This window comes from Cavia porcellus, unplaced genomic scaffold, assembly GCF_034190915.1.
Source record: "Cavia porcellus strain 051 isolate PalLab524CR breed Dunkin Hartley unplaced genomic scaffold, mCavPor4.1 scaffold_38, whole genome shotgun sequence".
Taxonomy (NCBI): Eukaryota; Metazoa; Chordata; class Mammalia; order Rodentia; family Caviidae; genus Cavia; species Cavia porcellus.
Window position 1 is genome coordinate 8,010,516 of NW_026947521.1, and position 20,291 is coordinate 8,030,806.

The 20,291-nt window shown below is 43.9% G+C and overlaps 1 long non-coding RNA gene across 1 annotated transcript; it reads right to left on the reverse strand.

Moving 5' to 3' along the window:
* Window positions 1–17,950: 17,950 nt before the first annotated feature.
* Window positions 17,951–20,083, reverse strand: LOC134474794 (uncharacterized). The gene is made up of 3 exons (XR_010045640.1): window positions 19,992–20,083; window positions 19,077–19,158; window positions 17,951–18,179 (listed from the first exon to the last, which is right to left on the reverse strand). It is a non-coding gene; the product is annotated as an uncharacterized LOC134474794 (long non-coding RNA).
* Window positions 20,084–20,291: the final 208 nt, after the last annotated feature.

Genomic DNA, 20,291 nt, shown 5'->3' on the forward strand with positions numbered 1-20,291 from the left:
CCAGGACATGCCTGACCCAAGGAGCCTGGCATGGCGAGAATGGCTTGTGAGCCTCCTGGGCTCCTTTTGGCTGGTTGTGTGCCAGCTCTAGGGACAGGAGATTGCTTTAAAATGTTTTTGAGATAGGGTCTCACTAGGCAGTTCAGAATGATGTTGATCTCACATTCATAGGAATCCTCCTGTCTCAGCCTTCCAAATGCTGGGATTACAAGTGTGTACCAGCACACCCCATTTAGGAGGCCTTATTTGAATATGCACAGAGAAGTGGTGTGTGCCCCCAGAAAGTCTGAATTAGAGCACAGACTGAGGACTCATTATACAGTAAGACAAGGCTATAATAGAGATGAATATCAACAGCCATGAGAGGGGAGGAGAGAAGAGGTATGTCCAGCGAAAGGAATTAAGATGGTGATGGGCAGAGAGACATTTCAGGAGGACCTTGGCAGGAGAACAGAAATTCATCTAGCAGAATCAGTCAAAGAAAGAGAAAGCAGGAGAAGCAGTGAGCAAAGATGCAGAGGCTTCCTGGTGCAGGACAGGGAGTGGCTGGAGCCCAGGCTGCAGGGCTAACAGGAGACAGGGCTTCCTAGGAACTCACAAGACGAACAAGCAAGTGGCTGCAGAGTCCAGCATAAACAGAGGTGAACATGTGATAGGTGCACACAGAGGACACCCACTCTGGCTCCGGTCTGATGCTCAGTGTCAGACACATGAGGGATGACGGAAAACGGTGGTAAATACTGAACGTGTAAAAAATTTATCCCAGGGCAGGGGATTTAGCTCAGTGGCTCAAATGCTTGCCTGGTAAGCACAAGGTTATGAGTTTGATCCTGGTACCAAAAAAAAAAAAAAATTATCCCAGTAAGTGAGACTTTGCCATTCATCCCCCTCCATGTCCTCACCCTTCCTTCACACATACCCCATTTCTCTTCCACTTTCTGAAGCAATTCTGGAAGGCTTCTTTCGTGGTGTCTTTATTTACACTGTTGTGACTCCCTTGATGTCCTGAATGGATTCACAATGTTCCCCTTTCATGGTCATTTGATTTTGGGAAACAAGCAGGATTCACGTGGCTCCAGCTCTAGTGAATGAGGTAGACAAGGATACACCAGCATGTTTTTTTTTTTTTTTTTTTTTGTCTTTTTCCTTTTTATCGGTACCGGAGATCGAACCCAGGACTGTCTGCTTGCAAGGCAGGCGCTTATTCCGCTGAGCTAAATCCCCAGCCCCTACACCAGCATGTTTTTACAAATCCTAGTTTCCATTGGATGGCGGCTGGCAGCTGCATTTGTTGTATTTTTTTAAATCACACCTGGTGAAGTCACACAGGAACGAGAACTCTCAGAGCTGCTTCAGCAAGTGGCAAGAATGATAGGGTCAGTGTGTTTCCAGAGAGGGGGAGAATTTTGAGGCAGGTTAATGGCAATGTGTCTTTTACTGTAACTTTATAAAAACTTAAAATTCATTTCTACCAATCCTCCCAGTATCACTCCACACTAGAATCCTATCATCACCATTGGATTTAGGAAGCTATGATGAAGGAAATTGATTGATTCCTTTATAATCATATGACCACATAGTGGAGTAGAGAGGACATTTGAACTCTGGCCTCCCAGAACCAAAGTCTATGCTGTCTTCTAAGACCTTGCCACACTCCCCACATCTCACGAACAGCTGTCAGTACCCAGTCAGTGTAGTCCTGGTGAGGAAGAGCGGTCCTGGGGACGGTGTGTGACTATGGTGTTTATCAGGACCTCCCTGCTCCCTGCCCTTCTCTCCCATCCCTGACTTCTGGCCACATACTCCAGGCTCCAAGCCCCGGGGACCTTGGGAAGCTTGAGGTCAGCACACTAAGCTCTCAGCTTAGCAGATCCAAAAACTTGATATCTCAACCCACCTAGTTGTGATGTGGCTGGGGAAAAGGGGCTGATGATACTGACAAAAACTCTCCAGAGACTCATGGGTGACCCAGGAACCAATCTGAGGGCCAGATACTGTATTCACGTTTGCTGGTCTGTTCATTTCCTACTGCCCCTGTAATACATTAATGAGGTCCAAAACAACACACATTCATTTCCTTACCAGTTCTCGGAAGTCGAAAGCCTGAAGTAAGTGCAAAGTCAAGTTGTGGGCAGGGCTGTGTTCCTTCTGAAAGCTCTGGGGGAGGATTTGTGGCCTTCCCTCTTTTATCTTCTAGAGACACCCTTACCCCTTGGTCCTTTATCCTCTCCAAGGCCTGCAGCACATCGGTCCCCAGTCTCTGACTCATGCTCCCTTCCTCCCAGTTACGTTTGCTTGTCTGGATAATCCAGGACAACCTCTTTATTCCAAAGGCCCCTTTCATGTAAATAAAGCAACACATTCATAGGTCCCAGGTGGATCAGCACCTGGACATTTTGAGGAACCCTTTTTCACGCTTCCACAGTTGGCCAGCTGTTTCCCACTCCTGACACAGAAAAGGCCATATGGAAGCCAGAGGCTGCCAGGGAACTGGAACCAGAGGTTACCGTATTCCAGAGACAGGTGTGTGGATGGTCTCCCTGCCCAGGGTCATCAGCTCATCGTCAGTCAACCCCAACCAATCTGCCTCCAACAGCAGGGACTTTTGGGCTTCCTTCTTTTCTTGTAGTGACTATGCACTTTTTTCAGACAGGATCCAGCCCAGCGGTCAGGCTCTTGCACCCATCACTCCCAGATCTCCATTCTGGACACATGTGTAAATCATCTGTTATGGCTGTTTGGTAGATCTGTCCGCCCAGACTCCCTTTAACCTTGTCTGTCAGCCTTATGGCCACCACGTCACGTGTCAGAGCAGTTTCTGGTGACACTGTGTTTGCAGGAGCTCACTGCTCCCTGCCCTCTCCCACCCTGCTGACATTCAGCCACACACTCCAAGCTCTGACACCTGCTTGGCTCTTCACAGGGGCTTTTGGTAACAGGTGAAGACTTTTCCCTTTGGATTCTGTGCACAAAAAACCTGATATGTGTTTCATTTTATGACTAATTTTGTCTTGGAATTTTGTAAACACTTCCCCTTAGCCTCTCATTTATACAAACCAATAAAAAAGTGGATTCTCAGGTTTTATTAAAAATAAAAGACAGAATAAAACCAAAAACAAGCAGAAGGAAATAATAAAGATTAGAAAACACATCGTTTATCAAACTGTCAATATCATTTTTCATATAGATTAATATTTTGATTCTTATATTTCTGTAAGAATAAAAAGGACTCAGAATACTCTAACTAACTTTTTAACAAAGGAACAAAAATTAGAGCTGCAACTCTCCTCAATCCCACGACATCACAAAATTACAGCAATCCTGACAAAAGGGCACTGATATCAAGATAGACAAACCACCAAAGTACCAACCTGAGGTTCCAAAATAGACACCCACATAACAGACATTTGATTTCTGGCAAAGATGCAAAAGCAATTAAGTGGAGAAAGGATTGTACCCTCAATAAATATACTGGAGCACCTGGCTATCCACATGCCAAAAACCCAAACCTTAGAGCACATCAAAAATTTCTTAAAGCATCCAAAAGTCAACAGGGGGTTAGTTAAAGTGAAGGCAGGTGTAGCCTGAGTCATTCTCTCTGGGACAAAATACATGTTTTTTCCTTATCATACTAAGGAAACAATTCGATGCTTGTCCATGTGTGACATATCTATTTCACTAATGTTTTCAAGGTACATCCATTTACCTATAAAATGCCCAGTTTATCATTCTTTATGGCTGGAATTCTCAGTTTTCTTATTCAATTTTTACCTCTAAAAAATTATGTATAAAATATCCTGTCAGAAACTACTCATGTGCCAGGTACCAGGCAAGCTCTGGGTGTCACCAGGCTGGATCTGAAAGTTTCCCAAAGCTCAAATAAGGAGTTTAACCCACTGTTTTGTAGCAGGTTCCTCCCATCATGGAAGAATATGCACAGCATATCAGTAAGAGACATGTGCTGTGGAAGGCAGGCTTTCGGAGGGCTGAGGTGCAGAATGGTACTGAGCTGAGGAAAGTTACACTCCTCTAGACGGGGTGGAAAGCCCTAAGGGAAAAAGCATGGAAGCTTTTCTCTCTCTCTTTCATGTTTCTTTCTTTTCCTTCCCTTCATCTCTTTCACCTCCTCCTCCTTCCCCTTCTCCTCCTTTTTAGTTTTTTGCTTTTATTTTGGTCCTTTTGAAGCAGAGTTTCACTATATGGTTCAGGATGGCTTTGAACTCATTGTGTAGCCCAGGCTGGCCTCAAATTTGAGGCGATCCTCCTGCCTCAGCTTGTGGAGTTCTGGGATTACAAGCATGTGTCACCATGCCCGGCTTCCTTCTTTTTTGATAGGGGATTTAAACATCCTCTGGATTCTCCCAGACTGCTCTTTTCTTCCTTAATTGGGCCAATTTATGACCTATAACTTCAGCTGAGTCCTAGAAGTCGCAGTCCTCTTTTTTCTTTTTCTTTTTCTTGGTACTGGGAATCAAACTCATGACTTTGTGCTTGCCAGGCAGGTGCTGTGCCACTGAGCTGTACCCCAGCCAGTCTTAACAGTACAATTTTTAGTCCTGCTTTCCTTGTCTGCATTCTATCTTTCAGTCTCTATTGCCTCTCAGAGACTGAGTGGTGCCCACACTCACTCTGCTTTCAGGAAGCCGAGGCAGCAGGAGGCAGGTGGATCGTACCGATCATCTCACTCATGAATGTGTAACGCTAAAGCCCAATCCTAAGGATGGGGGTGGGAAAACATGGTTAATGAAAGCATAAAACAGAGAGAGCTGCCCTAGATGGGATGAGGGAGGTCTTCTAAGAAACGATCCTGGCGACCCTTCCAGGGGGAGAACCACCAGTGTCTCCTGAGATCCACACCATGTTGGAACTTAGGACTCTGGGAAGCCAAGCAACCAGCCTGCCTCCCTGCTAGGCAATAGTGAGCCTACTGGTGCGCGGCCTAGAGTCAAACATCCCACTTCCTCTACCCCTCTTACCTGCCCCCTCCCCCCGCCATTAGCAAATGGGAACCAGAAATCTGAGCATCCCCTGGGAGGTTGGCCATAGCAAATAAGGGGGACTTCCTTCTACCATCTCTTTGAAGGCAAATATTTTTATTACTGTTTTGCTCTATTCTGATTAATGGTGCTGCTCTATTTAATATTCTGTTTTGATAAATTCTATAATGTTCTGTATTTCATTTTATTTTATATTGATACATGTGATTGAAAGAACAACTACTGTAAAGATAATAAAATATACTGTGATACCTATTACTGTTATCCCGGTAACCTGCTGTGAAGTTCTGTACCAATTTCACTGTACCAACTTAGCTGGCTTTATTCTGTCTTGATCTGTTGTATTTTACTACTTTCAAAAGAAAAGAAAAGAAAAGAAATGATCCTGAAGGAAGTGCACTGTGCACTGCAAGGCTGAGAAGGCCAGGGGAGCTGGGGCCCAGAGGGGAGGCCAAGGGCGACGCTGCCGAGGCAGCCGGGGCCTAGGGGCAGGCCTGAAGCTATAGCTGAAGAGCAAAAGCCTGTTCACCAGGCGAGGGTGGTGACACCCGCAGAGTCCTGGGCTGTGACTGCCTTTCTGATGACAGAGTGGAGAACAGGGTAGGACTGATGTGGAGAGCAGGCCAGAGCTCTTGTGAATATGTGGTGACTTTGGTTAAGGAGTGCCAATGGACACGGAGATGATTGGTTGGTTTCTTGGGAGATAAGGAGTGGTAATTTGGAGATAAAACCCCGAATGGACACAGTAGGAGTCTGAACATGGGGCAGAGAGGAAAGCTTCACAATCAAATCAAGCTTGGCTGAATATAGCTTACTGTGATCCAGGCTGAGGCTCCCATTTGATTGGACTGTGTTTGTGTTAAAGGGAACTTTTTAAAAAGAGAAAAGGCCAGTTCTCATGCATTGTGACAGGCCCAAGAGCACAGCCGCCTCCCTCGACGCAGGTGCTTCAGACCATGAACCTGGACATGACTTGGGAATGAGTTTACATAGCCAGGTTCCCTTCTGTGGGTGGCCAGCAGCATCAATGCTGCTCCCAGAAGAACCTCCCTGGCATTCTTTGTAGCCAAAAGGACTGACTGCCTCTAAAACCAAACTGCTGTGGAGAGGGGGCTGACCTCCGAGTGAGGAGCTGACCATAAACTGGAGAATCCTGGGAATCCAAGCCCAAGGACGCCAGCTCTTCCCTCCACTTGTGGCCATCTTTTGAACTTTAGGGTTTGGCAGCCGATCAAAACAACTCCAAGTGCAAGGGTCAACGGAGTTCAGAACACTCTCTGCCTCCCTGATTCAGACTGGATATCTCTGTGGACACATCTTGGAATCCTTGGCCTTTTTGTTAGAACACATTCCTTGGTGTCTTAGTTACTTTTTGCTCATCGCTGAGACAAAATACCTGATGCCCAAAGTTGGGAAAGGAAAGGTTTACTTCTTACAGTATTTGAAGGCTTCAGACCATTCTCAGTTGGCTCCAAGGCAGGGTGGTATGGGGGTCCGCAGTTCATGGTGGTTGCAAACAAGGCAGAAACCTGCAAAAGAGAGAGACATGCCTTCTTCCTGTCATTACATTGTATGCTGGCTCCACCACTAGGCGGGTTTAGCACTGACACCATCAATTCAAGCACTAGACAATGAACCAATCGCAAATGCATAATGCAAACCCATGAGTCCTGGGAGCCACTGACATAAACCATGACATTCCACCTATGGCCCCCAAAGACTCATGCACATCCTTTATACAAAACACATTTAGTCCATCTCCAAGAGTTCCCAAAGTCCTATCATTTTCAGCATTTCTGAGAAGTCCAAGTCCCAAGTCTCTTCCAATATCTATAACAAACTCTTAACTGTAACACACTGTACAAATGAAATGAGGTTAAACATTTCTGAAATGCAAAGGCATAAGATAAGCATTACCATTCCAAAAGTTACAAACGGGAATATAAAACATTGGAAACAAAGCAAGTCCAACATCCAGCAGGGTAAACATTAAGTCCTAGAGTTCTGTGTTTAGCATTTGAAGCAATCTGGTTGCAAGCTCCAAAAGGCTTAGGTGATTCCACCCCCATAGCATTTCCAGGAATTTTAGCTCCCGCAGCTTTTATCTCAAACCCTTTCTGCTCACTTTTAGCAGCTTCCCTTGGATGATCCATGTTCCTGGCTTTTCCAAACTTTTGGGGTCTCCACTGTACCTTTGGTTTCAGCCTTACATCTTTACAAATTTTCGTCAGGGGCACACTGCTTGGCCTCCTAGGCCCTTTGCAGTGGAGGTGGAAGCTGTCTTACCCTCAGAATTTGTGCATTTTCCTTGCACCTAAAGTCAATGCCACGTGGATGCCACCAAGGTTTGCTGCCAGCTGGAGCAATAGCCAGATTGTTTCTCTCTTGGTTGTAAGGGTCTAATGCATGGATCACTGGGCTCTGTTTACCTGATTGTGAGGGAAAGCTTCTCATTGTTTTTTTTTTTTTAAACTTTTTGTCGGTACCAGGGATCGAACTCACGACTGCCTGCTTGCAAGGCAGGTGCTTATGCCACTGAGCTAAATCCCCAGCCCTGAGGAAAAGCTTCTCTATGTTGTCGCCATTTTGGAACCTCATGTGGCCTCTGTTGCCATTTTGGAGCATGGTGCTCTGAAGCTTTTTCCTCTGAGAAAATGCTATCACTTTTGCTGTTTTGAGGCTGCAAAGGATGGAGAACCACTGCTTCCTAGGATGCCCCCTGGCCATCTTTCTTATTTTTCTGTTTCTTCTCAGCAATTGAACTCTCAATTCTATCTTTACAATCCACAGCTTTACTGGAGTTTCCCTTCTGGCCAAACTCACAGCATTGTAAATTATCCTGCTGGGCTCTTTGCTCTTGATTTGCACCATATGCCTGGCTAAATACCACCCCCCCCCAATTATAGCCATGCCACAGCCTCAACATTTGACTGCCTTGAAATTTCCTTTGCCAGATTAATCAGTCCATTGCCCTTAGTCTCAGTCTCAGGCAAAGTCTCTGGGAAGAAGCAAAATGTAGACAAACTTTCTGCCAAACTATAACACATGGGGAGTTATAACATCATGGGGAGTCCAACAACCAATGCAGTCCTTCTTCCCAGCAGAAACTTCCCAAGCCTGGTCTTTACCATGAGGCTTTCTATCAGCCTTCTAGTCTTCTGAGCTCTGACCAGAGTCTCCTCTACAGAACAGCCTAAGCTGCTCCATTTCTATGTATCCAGGAGACATGTCTGAACCTTTTAAAACTTTGCCTACAAGCCACCTCCAAAGCCTCTCGAAAAATATGGCCAGGTATAGTCACAGCAAGGGCCCTGCTTCTGGTACCAAATTCTGTCTTAGGTTTTACTCATCACTGAGACAGAATACCTGATGCCCAATGTTGGGAAAGGAAAGGTTTATTTCTTATAGTTTTTGGAGGTTTTATTTTATACTCAGCCAACTAAGTTGGCTCCATGGCAGGGTGGCATGGGAGGCTACAGTTCATGGTGGCTGCAAACAACTAGGTGGAAACTGGCAAGAAAGAGAGACACACCTTCCTGCCATTACATTGTATGCTGTCTCTACCCCTAGGTGGGTATAGCACTGATACTATCAATCCAAGTGTTAGACAATGAACCAATCACAAATGCACAATGCAAATGCATGAGGCTTGGGGGACACTGATGTAAACCATGACACTTGGTAAAATAAGAATCTACATAGACTTAAAAAAAAAAACATGGTTTTCTATAATGAAGCATCTGCTGGGTGAGAATTTCTAAGATTCCCAGTTTGAGTCTCTAGTACTGTCATGGTTTATCTGTGGCCACCAGGCCTCATGAGTTTGCATTGTTCATTTGTGATGGTGCATTGTATAGTGCTTAGATTGATGCTCTCGGTGCTCCACCCACATAGGGGTAGAGCCAGGATGTGATGTAATGGCAGGAAGAAGGTGTGTCTTGCTCTTTGCTGTTTCCTGTTTGTTGTTTGCAGCCGCCATGAACTGCAGCCCAGCCATGCCTGCCTGCCTTGGAGCCAACTGAGTGTGGACTGAAACTCCAAAAACTGTACAAAATAAACCTTTCCTTTCCCAACTTGGGCATCAGGTATTTTGTCTCAGTGACAAGTAAAAAGTAATTAAGACAGAATTTGGTACCGAGAGTGGGGTCGTTTGCTGTGACTATACCTGGCCATGTTTTTCAAGAGGCTTTGGAAATGGCTTGTGGGCGGAGTTTGGAAAGGTTTGGACATGTCGCCTGGATGCATAGAGCTGGAGCAGCTTAGGCTGTTCTGTAGAGGAAATTCTGGTCAGAGCTCAGGAGACCAGAAGGCTGATGATAGAAAGCCTGATGGTAAAGACCAGGCTTGGGAGATTTCTGCTGGAAAGGACTGCATTGGTTGTTGGATTCCACATGATGTGTGTTATGGCTTGACAGAAAGTTTGTCTGCATTTTGCTCCTGTCCAGAGACTTTGCCTGAGACCGAGACAAAGGGCAATGGACTGATTAATCTTGAAAAAGAAATTAAAAAGCAATCGAACATTGAGGCTGTGGCATGGCTATTGTTGGGGGCCTTCAGCCAGCTTTATGTCTCAAATCAGGAGCAAAGAGCCCAGCAGGATAATGTACAATGCTGTGAGTTTGGCCCGAAGGAAGATTCCAGGAAGGGTGTGGATTGTAAAGACAGAGTTGAGATTTTGATTCCTGAGGAGAAACAGAGAGATAAGAAAGATGGCCCCGGGGCATCCCAGGAAGCAGGTCCCCACCCTGTGCAGCCTCACAGCAAAGATGAAAAATTTTGCTCAGAGGAAAAAGCTACAGAGTGCCAAGCTCCAGAATGGCGACAGAGGCCATGTGAGGTTCCAGAATGGCAGCAACACAGAGAAGCTTTTCATCACAATCAGTTAAACAGAGCCCTTCGATCCAGGCAACTGACCCCTACAGCCAATAGAGAGAAAAGCCTGGCCACTGCTTCAGCTAACATCAAACCTTGGTGGCATCCACAAGGTGCTGATTTTAGGTGCAAGGAAAATGCACGAATTCTGAGGGTAAGATGACTTCCACCTCGATTGCAAAGGGTCTGGCGGGCCAAGCAGTGTGCCTCTGAGAGGGCAATTTGTGAAGATATGAGTGTGAAGCCGAAGGTGCAGTGGAGACCCCAGAAGTTTGGAAAAGCCAGGAATGTGGATGATCCAAGGGAAGCTGCAAAAAGTGAACAGAGAAGATTTAAGAGAAAAGCTGCGGGAGTTGAAATTTCCAGAGATGCACTGAGGGTGGAATCATCCATGCCTTTTGGAGCTTGCAACAAGATTGCTTCAGATGCTGAGTGTGGAACTCTAGGACTTAATGTTTGCCCTGCTGGATCTTGGACTTGCTTTGTTTCCAATACTTTATATTCCCCTGTTTGCAACTTTTGGAATGGTGGTGTTTATCTTGTGCCTTTGCATTTCAGAAATGTTTAACCTTGTTTCATTTGTACAGGCGGTTACAGTTAAGACTTTGCCATAGATCTTGGAGGAGACTTTGGACTTGGACTCTTCAGCAATGCTGAAGCTGTTAGGACTTTGGCAACTCTTGGAGGTGGACTAAATGTCTTTTGTATAAAGTATGTACATGAGTCCTGGGGGCCAGGGGTGGAATGTCATGGTTTATGTCTGTGTCCCCCAGCCCTCATGAGTTTGAATTGTGCATTTGTTATTCGTTCATTGTCTAGTGCTTGGGTTGATGGTGTCAGTGCTCCACCCACATAGGGGTGGAGCCAGGATGTGATGTAATGGCAGGAAGAAGGTGTGTCTTGCTCTTTGCTGGTTTGAGCTTGCTGTCGATGGCTGCCATGAACTGCGGTCCAGCCATGCCCGCCTGCCTTGGAGCCAACTGAGTGTGGACTGAAACCTCCAAAAACTGTAAGAAATAAACCTTTCCTTTCTCAACTTGGGCATCAGGTATTTTGTCTCAGCGATGAGCATAAAGTAACTAAGACAGTGGGGATCAAAGGATGGGGAGAGACACAGGAAGTCGGGAGATCTTTTTCAAGTGGGAAGGGGAACAAAAGATGGAGGGAAGGTGTAAGGAGAGAAGAGGGGATAGAAATAAAAAAACTGAAGGGGAAAATGATGAAAACTGATCTTGTGCAAATGGAAAGGGGACCAAGAGCTGGAAAGAGTAGGAAGTGGTGGAGGTTTAGGGGTTAGTAAAGGAAAGAATTCAGATTATTACATACATGTACAAACTCGCCACAATAAATGTAATCATTATCCTGCAAACATGTAGTAATGAAAAATATTATTGTATGAGGTAGGTATTGTGATCCCAAATATCAAGTTCAGTCATCCGGGTATTGTAATCCTATTTCTACTTCTCCTCACAATCCAGAAAGTTATGTTTGTAATCCCATCAAGATGTTATTGGAATCCCAGCAAGTTAATTCCAATCTACACCACCAATGCAACCCACGGCAAGAGCAAAGACACCAAGACACCCTAAGAATGGCCAAGGCACCCTAAGTCCAATCCCTGTGAGGATGTCTGGACAAAGGCCTTGATCCTAGGCCTCTCCCAGAATTTATTATCTTGTGAAGAAGCGGGGTGAGTGACAGTGAGGATGGCAGGAATTACAATGAGTAACTTGAGCTGGCTGGCCAGGTGAGAGAAAGGCACCTCTGTAAATTATAGAGATAAAGATATACAGAAGGATCAGTTTACATAATCTAAGTAAGGTAGCAACAGAATTGTTCTGGGAAGCTGTCACTTCAGTTTCTGATATGCAAACTCTTGTACCCTGAGGAGTCATAGCCTCTTTATCTTGAGGCTGTACCCAGCTGACATTCCCAGAGCTGTTAGCTCTAACGTCCCCCTGTGTTCATGTCCTGTAGGGAGAACACTGTGAGGAAACAGGACTGTCTGTTGGCTTTAGAGATTACACACCAGCACCTCGGCTAGCCTTATGTGCAATGCGTAGAGCCAGCTGAGGAGAGAAGGAAATACCCTAGCCAGCCTTTTACATATCAGTATAAGGAAATGAGTCTCCAAGTAATCAAAGTCACAACAATTGTTTTGGATTCAAAGGAAGTCACTGGAGTTGTCTCCCACATGTCTCCCTTTCTTGTTTTTCAGCTCCAGCAGGGCTAGTCGTGGCTGTGTGGCCTCCAGTCATCTTTGGGTAGTGAATCCTCTATAACAGACTTTAATGAGAAAAATTATAAAGAATAGAATGAGCACACCAATTCTGATATAAAACCAAAAGTGAGCCTTCAGGTATACCAATGGATTTAATTGTTCTAAGGCATCAGCAAACTTGTCCCAATCCTTAATTTGGGCATCAAAGGCAGCTGTCTGCTGTGACATGGACAGCACTAGTCTCTGAAGAGCATCTATATCCATAGTAATACTCTGATGAATTGCTCCTTTTATATGCCTCTTGATCATCTCCCAAGGATGTAGGCTTTTGTTATATGACAATGGGGTGATACAAAAACATGTCACATTACAGTGACACTTTAAGCCTTATTGTAGCTGTAAGATTTTAATCTGATCTCCCATCCATGGGACTGAAGTTTCAAGAATGCTCACTCGGGTTTGCAACTTTATATCAATCTCTCTCTGAATTTTCCAGCTATCATCAGCAGTTCTTGTCCAATTATCTACAAAGTGAGCAGTTTGTATTGCATGTGCTAATGCTGCGGAGCCAATAGCTGCACTGGCTGTCAAAAGAACTAGGGAAGTAATCCCTGCAATGATCAGCCCAAACATCATCTTGGTTCAATTGTTAAATCTTTTGATCAAGGTTTGCACCAACAGGACAGTACGTGAGTGATACCAAGGCTCCGTCAGATTGACTGGAAGCCAAACTCCAGGCATCCTGCCCATGAGTATTATCATGGAGTCCTTAGAAAGAAACTCAGGCGTGATATAATGTGTTAGATAGCAATTAGTACATGAGAACATATTTTGTTGCCACTCAATCTTTCCTATCAACAGTACATAAGGATCACAAATACATATGTTTACTGTTATATACCTATCACTCTGTAACTCTATTTTTACTTTTCCTCCATCAACTGACTGCAGATGTCCAGTCTGCAGCTGTCCTACATGAAAAGGCAAGGCTAGCCTCCATAAAGTGTGCTGTATGGGCCCAGCCCTGTCATTGATAATAAGTGTAGGAATAGGAGAATTGAGGCCTCTACCTGACCATGTAATATTATCATTAGTTTTTTTCTTTTTTTAATCGGTACTGGGGATCAAACTCACGACCATGCGCTTGCAAGGCAGGCATTTATGCCACTGAGCTAAATCCCCAAGGCTTCTGAAGTTATTGCATTGTCAGGAAAAGGAAATCTTATGCCAATCTTGACCCTTTCCCATAAGTACACCTCTGGGACACCAGTCTATAAAGGAATAATTGAATTTGTGTATAATCCGCCCATGGTACAGATCTCTGCAAGACTGCCAAGGACCCAAATCACCTTCCTAGAAATGAGGAGCATGAGCTACTGGAATACAGATAGGAATGTTAGGTTTGAATTCTCTAACAAGATTACCATCTGAGGGAAAGGAAGTCAAGGTCAGTAAGGCAAAGTGTTCTGTTGACCTCCGTGTCTTCCAAACCTGATTTACAGCAGACATACATGGGTTAGAGTCTTGCTGTAGTTGGGTTACAATTACACATAAGGGAGGATATACAAATGATAGGTGATATTTACTTTAGCTCATTCTTGTAGATGCGTGAAAATATGAGGGCCTGGCAGAAAGAACAGTAAATGTAGGATTCTTGCTTTCTATAGAATGGAAGATTCTGATAGCCTGTCCATCCAAGTTAAGGGTCTGAGCAGAGGTGGATTAGGTATGTAAGCCCAGCATTCCTCTCCCTGAACCAAAGGAATACATGTTGTATCTGTTAGGATAACAAGCATTGTAAAGAAAAAACTGTCCGGCGATTGAACCAAACCCTGTCTGTTAATTAGATGGCGAGCCCCACAAACGGGCAAGGCTTCTGAGGACCATAAGTGATTGCGCTATCTGGTTCATTGCTCGAGGTCTTGACACATCCTGCAAGTGGGTGAGATTCTGGCTACACAACACCTCTGGTGGTCATAATGCCTGCCAATAATCTGTGGAAATATAAGAATATTCTCAACCCCAATTTAAAAGTGATACCAGACCATTCCAAACACCTGTTCAGAGGTTATGCCAAGCTACAGGGTGCAAGGACTTCAGAGAATGGTCAGATTTCTGTCCCCAGCATATCACAGTTGGCAGCAAATCAGAATCAAAGGTAGGGTTCAGAAAATTTAAAACATACGTAGCAAAATCTAAAACATTTGAGGTGAGTTCTGACCCTCTATTCCCCTTTGTTTTTGTTCAATTAATTGACCTTTTAATTTAAAATGAGTACACTCAATTATTGCCTGACCTTTGGGTTTACAGGATATCCTTGTGAAATGCTTCATATTCCAGTTATCAGGAAAACACTGAAAAAGTTGGCTAATATGGGTAGGACCAATATTAGATTTTATTGTTAGTGATACCCTTAAGTTAGCAAGAGCTGATACACAATGAAGTATGATCACATGTTTATTCTGTTTACCTGAATGACAGGTAGCATGGAAGCTATCTATAGAGGCACGAATACATTTAAGCTTGTTATTATTTATTTATGAGGTAGAACAGGTTAGCTGTAAAATCTCTGTGATTATAACTCTGTTGAGGAACAGGCCTAGAAATAAGTTTACAGACAAAATACAATAACACAATTTGTCCAGCCTGTTCTATGGTAATTTTAAATGTCTTTAATAAAGATTCAGAAATATAATGAAAAAATTTATAGGCCTGTCTTGAATTATTAAAAATGGAAGCCAGATTTATGAAAGCATCTGCATTATAATCACCAAATGCCAATGAATTTGGGGGATTAAAATAGGTTGTAATAGGATCATTAAGGAATGGAGCGATTTTAATGAATATATCCCATAGCACTCTTAAATTTACTTGTAATAGTGTGGGCTTGAATTGACCACGTTGCTGTTGTTTATTTAATGATATTAATGAGATCTCCAACCTTTTTTGCATAAAAGTACAAAAGGTTTTTATCATAAATCCAACTTTAGCTTTATGTTGGTTAACTGAGCACGAAACAAATGACGTTACTATGCCTGTCTGTCTATCATGGCAGACACAAGGTAGTGGCAGTGACTGAGGAGAGCCTGAATCTAGCAAGGCTGGGGAGGCGGGACTAAGCAACCAAGTCTGCATCCACGATTGGCTGTTTACTATGGTGATGTCAGTTCTGCTACCCAGCAATGCAGTAAGAGCTTTGTCAATTAATTTATGAGTACTTGCATGAAGTGAAATACCCTGAGAAAAACAAGGATTATTGCTTAAAGGCTTGTTTCCAACAGGTATATTTACAGAGTTAAGGGCAGAAGTGGCAATTTCCATGGAAATCAAAATTGGCCTTTTTACTCCTAAAGAACAAATGTAAGACTTGATTTCTAAGATGACAATATGTAATCTATTAACTAGTAATTTTTTACTGTTTTTTCTTTTGAAATTCTGTATTACTTGTACCTTTATACTGTTTTGTTTTGTTTTTCCTTTAAATTAAAAAAAAAAAAAAAAGAACAAATGTAAGGATCCCCGGGTAAATCTAATTCTGCATGCTGATTGGTTTAGTAGACTAGGGAAACCAGGAGCACAGGGAGATTGTTGCTAGTCTGATTAGGACTAGATAAAACTATCAATTGGTTTTGAATTATTGGAGCATAGACTCAGAGGTCTCTTACTCTTATTGAGGTATTTTATGTGGGCACATGATTTGTTTTTCTGCAAGAGTGTGCCATTTTTATGAAACTTAGATTTACAATGTTTTTTCCAGTGAAACCCTTTCACACAGCATGGACACAGACTAGACACAACCTGAGTAGTTAAAGGGACTGGAGCCTTTAGAGATGCTGCATAGTTTTGTCTAATATTTTTCCTTTGTCACCATTAAAACATTTGATTACATTTATCAGTCAGGTGTTGGGGACAGCCTGTGCTATATGTATGAGTGGAAGATCCAACATTTTGGCATATTTGAATATAAGACGACAAGCCTTTAGTATGTAGGACTGATGCCAACGCTCTCTTACAGTCTTCATTAGCATTGTCATATGCTAATTGATGAAGAATAATTTTAGCAGCCTCTTCACGAGAGACTTGTCTATGTATTGCTTGTTGTTGTGGTCTAGCTATAAACTGTGTGTAAGTCTCTGTAGAGCCTTGCAAAATTTGGGTAAGTGATTTATCAGGTGCACCATCCTCCAGGACAGAAATCCATGCCCGACGTAGCAGTTCCTTATACTGCGTGAAAAGAAGAGGCAGGCACACTCTTGAGCTTTCAAATCAGCATATTTGCCCATACCAGGTAGCATTTCTAGTGTTATAGCCTGAATGTTTTCATCTTCACTATTTTGGTTACTTTCTGTTTGTTCTGAAATCAATGTCCTTAATTGTAATTTAAAATGTAGGAATTGTGCGGGTGAAAGACATGTGCGAGCTAGGTGGGTCACATCACTTGGTATCATCTGAAGATCTTGACTTATGTTGCCTAAACAACACAAGGTGTAAGGAGCCTGAACCCCATTATTGAGGACACTCTGTCTAGCTCCAGAGTCAGCCATAAGAATGAAATCAGGGAAAAAGAAAGCGCCCAAAAGAGGAGAGAGAAGAAGAAAAGCATAAACTGCCGTTCTTTGCCAAAAAACAGTTGTGCACTTTGACCTCCATTTTCCAAATGCATCTGTGAAACAGGTGCCTGCATTCTTATTTGTCAGAGGGGCCCAGGATGAAGACCATGTTTCAGGGCACCTAGAATTTCTTAGCAGATGGTCACAGATACCATTGCGAGTTCCCTACCAATGAGAAGGTCATCGGAAGAATCAGGAGCACCGCCCCAGCTCCAGCTGTGATCAAGTATGGATTGCCGGTTCTTGGGTCAGGAATTCTTCACAGTGCCCCAGACTCAGGAATGTATTATTTTGATTTTATGGTTCTTGATGTATTTAACACGCTTTGCCTTTCTAGCTGTATGACAGTTACAAGTTTATGTATAATGCCATAGTAGGATGTGTGCAAGCAGCATTCAAACTTAGTGAACTCAGAAGTCCACAAGATATATTTATTTAAACACACAAATACAAATTCAAAACAGGTCAAACAGAATTAAAGGCCTTGGTTGAAGCTGACTTGCCACTAACAACATAAATATGGAAAAGGAAGGGCCGGGGATTTAGCTCAGCAGCACAGCACCTGCCTGGCAAGTGTGAGGCTGTGAGTTTGATCCCAGGTGCCAATGAATGAATGAATGAATGATGCTGATGTGGTAATGCCAAAACTTCAGTTTCCATGATATTTCTGTGTTGTAACAAGCCTAAAGCAAAGGAGCCAGCCAACCACGCAACGAAAGTGTGAGCCAATAAACCTTTTTTCCTTTATTATCTATCCTCAGATATTTTGTCATATTCAAAGAGCTACACACATGGGGGTACAGTATTAATGTAATTCGGGATGGGCAGCTTGGGGGATGGACCCAGGGCCTCTTGAATACCAGGAAATCACTGAATGTGATTATATATATATTTTTAACACAGGGTCTCACTCTGAAGTTCAGGCTGGCCTTGAATTCAGTGATCCTCCTGCCTTGGCCTCCCCAGTGCTGAAAGTGATTTTTTGATACTGTATAATGGCATATGCCAACCTTTGGACACTGGTTCAATAGCAGAAATCTTAAGAGTTATTCTTTATGTCTTGGGCCTAAGTTTGAAAAGTTTCCCCTGAGCTTTCTTGCCCATGAAAGGATTTGCCTCAAAGAACCAAGAGTGAAACTCGGCAATCAGAACCCCGGAAATACTCTGATAGTCCCGGGCACAATTATAATTAGGAAAGTTGTGGCACAAAAACAATCAGATACCCTTTTCGTTATTTCACATTTGGTTCAGATACTTTTAATAAAATACAAAATAAAATGACAGAGACAATACTGATAAAATCAGTGGCAAAATGTAAAGGGGAAGCACTTTATTAAAAGAAGATTGTTGCTGGGTGTGATGACACATGCGTGTAATCCCAGCACTCGGGAGGCTGAGGCAGGAGGATCGTTGTGAGTTTGAGACCAGTCTGGGCTACAAAGTGAGCTGAAGGCCAGCCTAAAACTGCACAGTGAGACCCTGTCTCGAAAAAACAAAAACAAAAACACAGACTGTTAAAAGTTACAAAAAATGATGTAAGCAGAGGTGACTTTTGGTACTTAGAGATGCTAAATTGTACCCCATCATAACTTGCCCTTTACATATTTAACATTTTTTTAATAGAAAGGTAGAGTGTAGATGAGGGGAAAAAAAATCCTTATTTCATCTAAAAGACTAGCGTGAAGCAGAGACTGTTGCTGTGGTGTTCATTTCACACGTGGGGAAAGAGACTAAGACATGCAGGCCTCACACAGAGGTCATTCGGTCTAGGAGGACATCTTGGCTCGATCATCACACCCTTCTAGCTCAGCTAAGTGTTGACCCGTCCTGAAGCAGAATGTGACCGAAGGTTGAGATTCTTTTGCACAAGCCACAAAATGAAGATGTCCTTGAGATCAGTATGCAGAACGTGTGAACAGCAGGTGGCAGTAGTGTCCCGGGAGTGCCAGGTGGCCCCCTGCATCTCTGTGAGCGTGAGGTCCATATGCACGTACCCTAGAAGGCTGAGTCACACCCCGCCTCTCCTCTCTGACCTGTCTCCCCCTCCTACCATCTTCCACAGAGCCAGGTGGACTGTCACCTTCTTGTAGGTGTTTTCCATTCCCTGGAGCACAGCCTCGAGAAGCAAGCCTGGGAGAAGGCTGGCCAAAAAGATTCAGGCCTCATTACGGCGCAAAGCCTCCCACCTGGATTCCCGCCATGCTGTGAGGCTGTGTGACCTGTGTGACAGTGGCCTTCCCTGGTCCTCCATAGCAGATAGTAATGGCCATCCGCCTCACAGGGCCATGGAGACAGTACAGGAATATGACACAGCCAAAGCCCATGGAGGAGCACAGGGCCCGGGGCGCACCCCCCACCACCACCATACTCCAGTACCTGTTACTGAGCACCGTGATCATTTGTAGAAGGATTTATCATTCCCAGTGGACTTTCATCCCTATCACATCACTCCGTCCTCCTACATTTTGAGATATAAAACATTACACTCGTGTAACAGAGAAGGACACAGGCTGAACTAGAAGTAAACATTAGCATGAACCTTAACGATCAGAGAGATCAAAAGCCAGACACTTCTAAGATATTTGTACAAGTTACTTCACATTCAGTGTCTCACACTCTTTGTTTATAAAAAGGTGATAAAACGATTGTAGTCAGGGGTTGTGCGGACAACAATTGGAATCAGGACTTACAATATTGTTTATGACGGTCACCCAGAGTTAACATAAGAAAGTGCAGGAAATCTGTCCGAAACACTAAAGACCCAGAATACTCAGCCAAGGGCCTGGGTCCCACAGCAGTGTCCTGCATGAGTCAGTCCAGATGAAGACTCAGAGCTCATGACAGTGTCTCTCATGAGTTCAACTGGAGGTCTAGAGCCCACGAGAAGGACTCACATCAGTCTCTTTTACCAATCTATGCTGGAAAGGCCCAAAGGTCACTGGTAGAAGCTAGAAAGTCTATGCTAATGGGGTGAAGGAGCTGTGCTAGTAGGTTGAGGGTTCTACCCTGGAGCCGAGAAGTCACGCTCAACAAAGACCAGGGCTATCCCAAAAAGCACCACAGCCATCCTCAGCGACACGGAGGCCCCGAGCTCCTCTGATGACAAGCACAGTCAAGAACATGCAGGAAGCCAGTATGATGAGTTTCTCCTGGAGATTAAGCAGCGCACGCCTTCCCCTTTAGAGCCAGTAAGTGATGCTCAATGTAAGGACCAGAGCTCCCCCAAAGTGAACCACAGCCACTCTCACCAACAAGGTTGAGAGCTCCTCTGATGACAGTGGTTGAACTCACACTGAGGAAGGCAACATGATCAGCTCCTCCAGGAGAACCAACGGCTCAACAGCAGCACTTAGGAGAACCCACAACGCCTTGCTTCTCTTTCTCCACGTTTCTATTTATGCTGGCAACTTTCCTCAGGTGGAACATCTATGCTCAGCACCATGCTGATTTAATTCAGCTGGCATTATCATTAGTTTTTAATCCATAACAATGATGATGCTAAAAAGATGATATAAGCAGAAGTGACTTGGTGTTTACAGATGCTAAATTGTACCTAATATGCTGTCTTAAGGGTTTATTGTGGTGAAGTAA